This window comes from Schistocerca cancellata, chromosome 2, assembly GCF_023864275.1.
Source record: "Schistocerca cancellata isolate TAMUIC-IGC-003103 chromosome 2, iqSchCanc2.1, whole genome shotgun sequence".
Taxonomy (NCBI): domain Eukaryota; kingdom Metazoa; phylum Arthropoda; class Insecta; order Orthoptera; family Acrididae; genus Schistocerca; species Schistocerca cancellata.
This window is the reverse complement of record NC_064627.1, coordinates 939,732,831-939,745,473: the sequence shown is the minus strand read 5'-3', so window position 1 is coordinate 939,745,473 and position 12,643 is coordinate 939,732,831.

The following is a 12,643-nucleotide window of genomic DNA, read 5'->3' as shown; positions in this document are numbered from 1 at the left end:
GACAGTGTATTGTAGTGTCTTGCGAGCGGATCATGATGAGAACTGACGCTGTCTCCAGTAGTGAAGTGGCTCGTCCAACTCGTAGATGTGGTGCCAGAGAATACAAGCCGGAATATTTTTATATAAGGAAACTCGGTGGGAAAAAGGACGAAGAACTCTGAATAAAACCTGAGACTGAACAACGAATTGGGATAGGGAAGTATTGCCGAATTATGCGAGGCACTAACACACTGACGATGTTGTGCAATCCCGCATGTACTCTGAGCAGCTAAGTGCCACGAGAAACTAAGTCCCGTCCAGCGGGCAGAGTAACGCAGGTTCAGTGTCTGATGAGACTGTGATCGGAACTAGAACCATCAGCAGCGCCGCGGCACCGCTTACATAGGCTCGCATGACGCACCTCTCATGCGATCACACGCTGTCATCCTGACCTCGGCTGCTTCCAGAAGCTTCTGTGCTGGTAGTGACGTAGCCCACACTACCCTCACCACAAAAAAGCAGTTGCTCCTGCTTCCTAGCGTCCCCGCTGACGTTAAGCCGTCGGCACACAGACCGTGCTGTCGAATGTTAACGTTGAGCGTGCGAAGTTCAGCGTGCTGCTGAACGCTCAGGAACGATGCGACTTGTGCATACGGTACGCGGGCCCCAACGTGGTGAACGCGATCGCAGCGTACTCCAGAGGCAGTTGTGAGATGTTTCTAATTCGTAAATCACACTGTTTACTCAACAGGCGCGCGTAAAATTCCCACGTTAGCTCTATAAAAACGCACATTTCCTCCATTTTCCATATCGTAGTCACGTTGTTCTGTATGTAATATACACAAATAAAAACTTCAATATCGATGTACATGTTTTAAGACCAAAAGGAAAGTACCATGTCCAATCAATAAGGACACAGGCTTATAAAAGTTACATTACAAACAGTGCGACACAAATTTGCAATAGTTCTCCACGTAAGATAAACACTATTTTATCTTTCCCACATTTTAGTGAAACCCTAAGGTCATTCTTACTTGAACACTGTTCCTACCCAGTAACAGAATCTTTACAACATGTAAATTGCGTAACACAAAATAAAAAGGAACAAAACATTTTTATACAAGTAGCGCAAGCTGTCCCGTAGATTACGCCAATCGAAGAAACTCACTCCTCAAAGAAAGGTGAACTTATATTTACATAACATCAAATATTATAGTAGATACTTACATTAAACAATTAATAAAGCATCAGAACCTACTATACGCGAATGGTATGGAAAGAAATTTGGGCTCAGCGAGACGCGAACCATTATCAGGCCACGTATCAGGTCAGAAGTCATCAACGCTACTCACTACACTACAGGGACAACAATTCTTTTTATGGCCAATTCTAAGATGTTACCAGTTGCTAAATGCTTTAATCGTAGCTATGTTACTAACTGAAACTTAACTATAACAAATTGTACCAAGAATGTGTTTTTGGTGGATCCCAGTGTGTCGCTACCTTCAAATGGCATACTCTCACAATACGCAGGTTACAATAATTCTTTTGCCACGAATATTACGTCTCTCATTATTTTATTTCAACGAATCACGCAGTTAACAACGGGTTTTCGAGTGATTGTCAGTTTGCTGGTGCTCAGAAACGACATATATACGTATAGGTTTGAACTGAACGCCAAAATGGCGCCTCACAGCTCAAATGCTGCAGGGAGATGGCGTGCATGTGACGTTGTGCCATCTGGCCGGTCAACGCTCAGACGCACGCTCAGAATATCTGACATGCCAGATATTGCTCTGCACGTTCTGAAAGACTCACGAACATTCTGTTCCATGCTATGACGTCAGCACCTCTGCACGCTCAACGCTCAACGTTCAGATGCACGGTGCGTGTGCCGACGGCTTTAGGTTGCTCCTTTACTCACACAGCGGCGCGGGGTAGCCGAGCGGGCAGTCTGCTTTCCGCAGCGCTGCGGCGAGGACGTCTTGTTTACGTCCCGTTTGCGCGGTCGCGAGTGCCCGTAGTTGTTTACAACTGCGTTGTCGCTAGTTTAGAGTCCATCACTATGTAACAACAACGACTCTGTCCTATTGTACATATAATATTATTTTCTTCTGATTTTTCGATAAACATGTGTAATTAATGTTCTGCTTTCATTTCTTTTTTGTTTCATGCCATTGTGTTAAGAAAACTGTAAACAAGTTACAATGTGAATATTAATGTTTATGTCAAATTTCAAGCAATATTGTAATAGAATTGAAATGTAACAAATGTTGAAACTGTTGTAAGATGTTTAAAATTGTAATTGTGCGTCTGGTCCATACGTAGGCAATGTGTTAGGATATGTAGAATGGAAAACCTCGGGTGAATACCCGGCCTGTCAGGGAGCGGTAAAAGGTGGATGGCAGGCGAGCGCGGGGAAACGCACGCGGGCACTGCACAGCACAACGGGCTCATCAATAGTTAGATGGAATTTGGCACTGGTCTGAGCAACACCTTCTGGAGCGAGGAGGCTCTCCTGGAAGACGTAGTTTCACTGAGCCTCGGGTATGCCTTTCCAACGCCCACACAGCATGGCAAAATTCCATAGGCACCAAATGGAAACGTATTGCGACGCTAAGAAGAATTAAAGTGCCGATACGTCAAGAGCCATAGCTGTGGTTGTATGTGTGCTCTGTGCCTCGCCATCTCGCCGCCCGCCAACCGCCGCATCGATACAAGCAGGTTGAAACTTTTAGTACTGTATTCGTATGGACCATAGAGTGAACTGTTCAATAATAACCTAAATTTTACCAGAACTTTCCCAACATTTAATTATCCTCACAACTAACCTAGACAGGGTCCTTTCCAAATGTTGTGCAATCCGAGTGTCCCAAAATGAAAAATTAAATTTTGTGTTAATAATAATTACTTGCAGACCTAGTTATGTTAGAATGGTGTTTAAAGAACTGTTTTGTTAATGAACCAGTAAATGAATAACGAAGGTCTAACGAAGTTGAAAGATAACCGTAATATTGATATAGTAATGAAGTTTAATTATTTCGAGACAGATATAAAGGTATTTAAATGAGAAGTAAATAAGATAAAAAGAGTAGTAACTCATATACTGGAAATCTTGAACGCGTGATAATTTCAGTAATCAATTTTCTTAATATAGTGATCATAACAGTTTCAGGGTCCCCCTCCCCCCCTTTACTCATTTGAATTCTGAAGTGTTCCACATTGGTTTGACCAGCAAAAGTTAAAGTCAATATATAAGTCAAAATTTATCAGTGTTTTATCTTTATGAAAATTGACATTTTGTGTGTGTGACGAAAGTGCTATTGCTAGGGTAACCTATGCCCGATTTTAATCAGATCAATAGACAGTACGAAGCTTTGTAGTATACATTGTAGTGTAGTATTATGTATTCATAGTTTTTCCATATCAGTACAGAACGTGAAACTATCAGTTCAATAGATTTTCTGGTTCTAAAATTTTACTATATTATGCAGTGTTACTACGTGTTGTTTTGCATGAATATACATCAACTTGTACAGGGAAGAAACTCAGTTAATGCCTAATTAGGCTGGCGACCGTATTATTATCAAATTGGTAGCATCTTCAGTGTTGCTTTTGGTACATACTGACGTGTAATTGCATTTTGAACTTAGTTGACGGATCATTGTTATTACAGAGTTGGTGTAAGTCTGATTTGCCACCATTCAGGTACACGTGGTCAATATCTATACGAAAATCCTGTCTCGTAAGGTGAACCCCGCTCACTTACCATAGCACAGGCTTCAATGAGTATTGTGTGCCCCACGCGCTCGTTACAACTACCGACGCAACATGGCACATTCATACAGACAAACCACCATCAAGATCAGTTTTCAACCCGATCATGCACGACCGCGAGCTTTTGAAGTGGAACGTTTTCTACGTGACGATTTTAAAATTGAACCGCGAGACATAATTGGTATCCATCTCTCTATCACGAGCAGTGTTGTCTACATCAAGTTAGTAAGTGACGAGGTGTGCAACAGAATCGTGCGCGCACATGCGAACGATCTTAAATTCAAACATTCGGATGGCCATATTGGGGCAGTCTCTATCGATCACGCGGTCTTTGGCCTCCGTACGATACGCGTCTTCGAACTCCCTTTTCGAAGTACCACCGGACGTAGTCACCGCGGCTTTCCGGCCCTACGGCAGAGTGATCAGCCATATGGCCGAAAAATGGACCACCTTTGCAACGTACCCCGTTCTTAACGGGGTTCGACAGATCAAAATTGAACTGACCAAACATGTACCGTCATATCTTGTCATCGGCGGATGTAGGGCGATCATTATGTATGACGGTCAGCCACGCACTTGCTCTGGTTGTGGCCAAGAAGGGCACGTCCGGTCGGATTGTCTCCGACGACGGCTTACTCAAATCCCGACAGGTGAATCTATGACTCCTTCTACAGTGACGACCCTTCCTCTCAATTACGCCGAAGTTGCATCGGCAGCAACCCTTTCCGATGCTGACCGCACTAGTCCGATAGCCGCCCCCGATAGCGAGACCATGATGGATTCTGCAGTACAGGATCCGGCCTCTACAACGGCGCCCCCACCAACCGCCCTTGCAAGAAGGCGTGGATGCCAGGATGGACATTGACCACGGGTTGTGCCGACAGCGGCTTTTCTACCAGACACCGGAGCAGCTGAAGAAATCCACCCACATTCAGATACTGAAACACACGTCCGTAAACAGCGTTCCCCGCGAAAACACAAGAGACGGCGGCGTGCTCCATCGGACGACTGTTTGCAGCGATCGTCTGACATGGACTGTGGACACTCCGACGACGGTACCGGCGGTACAGAGGTCGCTGTAACATCAAACTCCACAGTTCGCCGTGGTGACGGCTTCAGCCCCTCCAACCCCACAGAACAGCAGGATCACAAGCAGAGAGCCGCTGCCGATTGCCATCTAGTAGAGCTGATGGAGCCAGCGCCGAGTGCCGCAGCAGCCACGAACAGCCACCAACAGCCGATGGTATTTCATGGCGACTGGGCGGACGACAGTGAGGAGAATTCCTTACCCATCGTGTCGAACGACACGCGGGGAAATTTACCCCACCAGTGTTGATCCTTTTCCGCCATCAGATACAGTGACGAGACAGCCTTACAAGGGTATTGATGGCCAACACAGGTGCTATGGATAAACCTCAAACTTATCGCGTTGCAACTATAAACATCAACACTATACGGACGCGCGATAACTTATCCTTGCTTCAGGATATGTTGAACTCTGCTTCCATCGATATAGCCCTTCTCCAGGAAGAGTATGTCGACGACTTCCCAGGCATGTACGGTTACGATGCTTGCGTCTCTCCAGCTTCCCCTACAGGCAGCGGTGTCGCTGTACTTCTTCGGGAAGGGATAGTAGCGGACGATATCCTGTTTCTGCCTGGGGCAAGAGGAATGGCTCTCACAGTACAGGGTGTCCGCCTTATCAATATCTACGCACCTTCCGGGACGGACCAACGTCGCGAACGTTCACGATTCTTTGCGGAAGACGTAGCCCCGCTCTTCCAAGGCCGCCACGACCATCTGGTGTTTGGAGGTGACTACAATTGCGTACTGGCGCCCAGAGACCAACTCCCACGACATAATCCGTGCCTGGAACTCGAGACGCTAATTCGAGACCTGCAGATGGTGGACACTTGGGAACATCTTCACGGCCACCGACCAGGATTCACACACTTCACGAGTCACTCTTCCAGTCGGATCGACCGGATTTATGTCTCACGCTCTCTCGCCGCTGGAACACAGGATGCGGAACTGTGGCCTTGCAGCCTTCTCGGACCACTCAGCTTACATTTGTGCCGTCACCCTACAGCGGCAACGAGTGTGGAGAAGCCGCAGCCCGTGGAAATTAAACATCGCTCACCTGTCGTATCCGGATTGCCGCCAAGCCGTTGAGGATACGTGGCATTCGTGTGAAAATCGCCTCCGTGCATATCCCACAACGATCCACTGGTGATTGGACTGCGCCAAACCGGCACTGAGGCGAACGTTGATAACCTACGGTCGCGACCACGCTACTTGGCGTAGACATACACTCGACTTTTACTTCAGGGTACTGCGCGACTGCGATGCTATGGCGCCGTCTCCGGAACGGCAAACGGCGGTCCACCGTGCTAAGGCTCAGATCATCGCTCATATGCGACGCCACCTAGATGGGGTAGTCATCTTCTCGAGGACGCAGGATCGGATACCAAGCGAACGCCCGTCAATGTTCCACATCCTTCGTGAACGTAAACGACGCCAACGAGCGCTGATACGCTTCATCGACACGGAGGACAGTCGTCGCCTCCCCACGCAACAAGACATCAACACAGCGTTCTACAGTCATTATTCCCAGCTCTATTCCGCTCAGACCCCTGATCCGACAGCACTGGAAGCCGTCTCTCAGACGATTTACGGCACCGTCACCCCGGCAATGGAAGCGGCCTTGATGAAAGAAAATACAGAAGAAGAAGTGATCGACGCCATTAGAAAAGGAGCTGTCAACAAGTCTCCGGGTCGTGATGGCCTCCCCTTGGAATTTTACCGGACTTTTCCATATTTATTAGCCTCCCGATGGACGGACATCTGTCGCGAACTACTATCCCCGGAAGTGCCGCTCCCTGCGGACCTTGTGGAAGGGATGATTATTCCCATTCACAAACCATCCGGTGGCTCACGACTGCAGGACTACCGCCCGTTGACGCTATTGAACTGCGACTTTAAGATCTTTTCTCAACTGTTGGCGGCGCGGATACGCCAGACCTTACGAAATGTTATCTCACCCGATGAAACGTCATTAGGAGGCGACAATAATATTCAAACAGCACTAAGTGAATATCGTGACTTGATCTCACTGGCGAGGGCATGTCGTCTGAAGGGTGCACTGGCGGCAATCGATTTTAGTCAGGCTTTCGACCGAGTGGACCACGACTATTTGGAAGCGGTCCTCCAACATAGTGCGGTACCCACAGCCATTCGTCACTGTCGCCATGCGACTACTCCGTGGCGCGACGTCCAAGGTGATCGTCAACGGCCGACCTATGCAGCCCCTTACCATTTCTCGATCGATACGCCAAGGCTGCCCTCTGTCCACTTTACTTTACGCTGTGGCTATGGAACCACTCCTCTGCGGCCTCCGCCAACGGCTAACGGGTATGACGTTACAAGGCCACACTTTCCGATGTAAAGCGTACGCTGACGACCTAGTAATTGTCATCCGCAACGGTGACGACACCGCTAACGCACTGAATTGGATAGCGAAATATAGCATGGTAGTCGTATCAACGTCGCAAAATCGGTGGCGATGAACATCGGGGTCGGATTGTCTGAGAACAGTGTCACCCCCTTACAGCTCAGAGATAGTTTGAAATGTCTCGGCATTGATTTCACAGACGATATACGACGGACCCCTGCTCACAACTTTCGATTGCTTTTACGAAATGCTCAGACTGGAATTGCCAACAACCGTCTACGAGCCCTGGACATCGTCCAAAGGACCCAGTATGTCAACACACATTTAGCGCCACGCATTCCGCACATCGCCCAGATATTACCTATACCGGTGATGTTAGCTCGCCGTATACTTGCGGCTTTTGGGTCCTTCGTGAGTTCAGGAATGCTTTTCAAGATCAAATATGAGACTCTCACCCTTCCCCCGGATCGAGGAGGGCTTGGCCTTTATCACGTTCATGACAGAGCGGTCGCCCTATTTGTGAGAACATTAGTCAAACTATGGCACCGCCGTCCGGACAGTCTGACGAGTTTGTTAATAGAACTAGCACCGCCCTCCCTGTTGCCAGCTGTGCCGATACACCACGTCCTCTCCTCGCTCTTCTACATCGGTGTCTTCTACATCGAACTCAGTTACGTTCGACTTGCCTTACCAGCGACTCAACTGGCGACGGCAAAGACGGTTTATCGGGTCCTGCAACGTGGACGACCCGATAACGTCGTGGAGAGGAAGCACCCGAACGTCAACTGGCGGGTAGTGTGGAGGACAATTCACCACGTAACACTGGACACTGACGTCACGGCGATGTGGTATATCACTGTCAACGGTAAGCAGGTGACCAGATCAAGGCTACATGCGATCCACATGGTCGACTCACCCACGTGCACGAGCTGTGTCGTTCAAGACAACGATGAACACCGGCTTAGCTGTGGCGAATCTGCGGCAGTGTGGCACTTAGTCAGACAAAAAAATACGCCGAATCGTATCAGTCCCAAGACTATCTTATTCCCGGATGAGACGTATTACCCACGCACTAAAACTAATGCAATGACATGGCTTCGTGGACATGCAGTGCATTATTTGTTTCAAGACGGCACTAAGGACACTTTAGACTTTTGGAACTATTTGCAGGAACGACATTGCAAGATCCTCCGTAACCCAAAGTATCGACAATATTTTTCCAATTATTTGTGGAGTGCGTTCCATGACCCACCACGTAGCTGGAATATCACGGGTAAGAGAAGCTAAAATTACAAGACGATGATAGAACACTACACGTTACAACGTGGGATCTACCTTGGTCATTACGAGAAGTCATACCTGGATGATACAGCAGATGGAGAGTTTCGTCGTGAACCCTCACACTCTGTAGCAGTATTTGTTCCATTTCCTCTTTTTGTCCCCGGTGCGAAAAGGTCTTCGCAGTTTTTGTTTCCCATCCGGTGCAAGATGTAGCACTGGTTAATGGTGGTATGGATTCCACCCTTCAGCTTTGTTTCATGGTTTCGTTAGCCCCGCACTTTGCTCTCTTTCTTTATGCCTTTTTCTACAACTATTAGCATGTTTTTTAGTTATGTGCGTCCGCAACTCGACGCAACGAGTCCACTTACTACTTTTCAGTTCCTTACTGTTAAAAACTCGGACAGGGGTGTGTGTGCGGTCCACAGCGTAAATTAGTTTAAGTTAGATTAAGTAGTGTGCAGGCTTAGGGACCTACGACCTCAGCAGTTTGGTCCCATAAGACATTACCACAAATTTCCAAATTTTAGTGGCACACCTTGTGCAACATTATTACCTTTAGGTATAGACTCACAATATTTCACGCTACTCATTCGCGACACACACGCTACAGTGTTTACTCTTTTCCGTGATTGATTCTACAGAAAAATAAATTACTCACAAGAAACTTGTTTATTATTACTATTATTAATATTCCATTGACAGCACCGTTGAGTATTACTAAGCTATATCACAGAAAAGGGGAGCATCTAATTAAAATGACTATTAGTGTATGGTGAAACACAGCCATTGAAAGGACGTGATATTTGTTTACATGAAGCAACGTCACACAAAAAATGAAAGTATATATTATTTTCTGGTGTGCCCTTCTTTCATAACTTAGCTAATCACCCATGTAAGAAAGTGTTTCTTTCAGTATTATGAAGTGTGTCGTGCCCACATTGAAATAATCAGCGAGCCAATGTTTAAGAACTTGTAGAATCTATAACAGACATCGAAATAATAAAGGAATAATTTTGTGATCAAAGACCGTTTTGGGATTCCACATGTTTCAATTAAAAAAAAAACAGTCTAATGCAGAATGATTATTTATTTAACCAAAGCACTGGTACGAGGTAATACACACATTTTGCGTACGTATTACAGACTTCTATAGCTATCGCATTTGACTTTTCCTGCATTACAGTGCATGATTGGTAAGAGATTATTTTATCACATTTTAAAGAGAATGAACATGGAAATTTCCATGAAATCTTCAGCATCCATCAATGAAGAACTATAGTCTAGTAGAATGAGATTTTCACTCTGCAGCGGAGTGTGCGCTGATATGAAACTTCCTGGCAGATTAAAAATGTGTTCCGGACCGAGACTCCAACTCAAGACCTTTGCCTTTCGCGGGCAAGTGCTCTACCAACTGAGCTACCCAAGCACGACTCACGTCCCGTCCTCACAGCTTTACTTCTGCCAGTACCTCGTCTCCTAACTTCCAAACTTTACAGAAGCTCTCCTGCGAACCCTGCAGAATTAGCACTCCTGAAAGAAAGGATATTGCGGATACATGGCTTAGCCACAGCCTGGGAGATGTTTCCAGAATGCCGGCCGGAGTGGCCGTGCGTTTCTAGGCGCTACAGTCTGGAACCGCGTGACCGCTACGGTCGCAGGTTCGAATCCTGCCTCGGGCATGGATGTGTGTGATGTCCTTAGGTTAGTTAGGTTTAAGTAGTTCTACGTTCTAGGGGACTGATGACCACAGCAGTTAAGTCCCATAGTGCTCAGAGCCATTTGAACCATTTTTTGTTTCCAGAATGACAGTTTCACTCTGCAGCGGAGTGTGTGCTGATATGAAACTTCCTGGCAGATTAAAACTGTGTGCCGGACCGAGACTCGAACTCGGGACCTTTGCCTTTCGCGGGCACATACGAGTATTGACATTGTTCCTGTAAAATAATTATTAGGCACTTAGGTTCAAGAATACTTCAGGTTTGCTCATGTTGCTGTGAAATTTGCTACAGCTATTTTATATATTTCAGTTCCTCCCCATTGGTTCCTTATCTAACTCATTTGCCTCATATTTCCTGTATTTTTGATTTTGCACTTTTTGGCGATGATATGACAATCATTTCGTACTACTCGCTGCGACGAAAGTCAGTGCCACTAAAAATAGCGTTTCGTTCGCGGGTGAAGATAGCGGCACACTGCGAAATCTACTGTGGCGGCGCCACTGCAAAGGCCGTGGCTGCCGCCGGTAGCGATGTGTTAATGGCCATTCAGGAGGAACGCGGAAATGCGACAGGAGCTAATGGGACGTTATAGGGTTTGCAAATACGTCGATCGTTGGCGACTTAATTGCTGTAATTGTTTGCAAATGACTGCCGAAATGGCTACATTTAGGACAGGAAGCGGTAGAGTAACATTTTAATGGAGACAATGGAGACTCAGACAATGTCATCGATAGGGAAGCAGAAACACGTTCTCATACCGAGGAATTGTTAGTGCCACGTGCTGTAGTCCCATACAAAGTTGGAGCGATGTTCCTCAACTGTAAAGTAAAGGCCAGAGCTTTGTAGCCCAAATCCTTGAAAAAACTAGCAATTTAGATAAAAAGCCAGAGGTTCCCTTCCTGTCACCACTGTTGTTGATCAAAGTAAATGTACAGAACAAACAGTTGCTTTAGTGACTGAAACGGCCATACAGAGAAACTGGATACCGTTTATGCCAGGGGTCTCCAAACTTTTTAGTCCGCGGGCCACATTGACTCCTCCAAGAAGTCATAAGGGCCAAGATCTACCTACTGGGATTAAAGCACCCTAGCACTCCATGATCACCGTAATGTAAGGCTAAAGGAAAGATGAAATCGCAAAATTCTAAGGTTGTGGGAATAGCTAGCACTGAAACGAACTACGATTTTTATTTTATTACATAATTTTGATTGGTGGACATACCTGACCGAAATTCTGGCGTATTTTATTCTGACGAATTTCACCGACAAAAAAGTATGCCACTGCACATTCTTCACTGAAGCGTCCTGCAAAGTTAACGAAATCTGAAAATCATTGTTAGTGGAATAAAATGCAAAGAATTTTTTTACTTAAAATGTTTTCGCCAAACTAGTCTGTTACCCGTTCTTTTCTTTTTTTTTCCACTATCGCACGGAGAATGGTCTGTCTGTTTATTGTGGATAGTCACAAGTTTAACCATGACCTTCCGCTTTGTAAAGATAGAGCTCCGACAATGTCGCGGTGTATTGGTCGCGATAGGCCTCAAAACTCAATTGTTGGCCATACAGGTACCACCTCATATATTTGGCGGGCCGGACACCGGGGATGTCCGGCCAGCTAACGCGGGCCGGTTTGCCGGCCCTCGCGGGCCGCTTTCACCCCGCGGGCCTTAGTTTGGAGACCCCTGGTTTAGGCCGTAAAGAGGATCAGTGAAATTGGTCTGTTATTCTCGCACACTAGAAACATTATTATTTTCTATTAAAAAGCACGTTCTTCGGTTATCATAAACAATTCTTAATCACAGCGAATTCTTTGGTGTTTTGCAGCATGTAAGATCCTAACCCTCCGTTTTTATTAAAGCTCCAGAGGTGTTTCGGTTTATTTAGTGAGAACGTAGAGGATTTTACAAGACGCATACAGTGCAAATGTGCTGTGAAAATGGGCTGCTTTGTTTTATTCCTCGTAGTTGGTTTTACCTGCAATAGCAGGGAATTTAAACAATTAGATAAAATTTTCGCATGGTGAGTTGCATGTTGCCCTTTGGCGAACTGGTACTTCAGGATAGCGGTTGATACAGTTACCACACAGTAACGAAAAAATGAAAAATATTCTATATTCTGATGTTTTGTAACTGTATCGTGTACCAAAATTTAAAAAAAAGAAACCTTAAAAACAATAAGAAACGAAAACGGAAAAACGGAGGCCTTCTCATCCACTTTACACAAAATTTTCTATAATTTCGAGTTCCATACCTTCAAAGAGGGCGAAGTCCCAATGAGGAACGGAAATTTGCGCCCTGACGCAAATGCCAGAAGTGACCCAGATTAAGACGTATATCCAGTTTTCATACATACTTAGGAATTGCGAAGTGCTGTCAGACTCGTTAGTAGAATATAGATAAATGTAGTTTCACCAGATCTGTGCGCCTATTGGTACAACT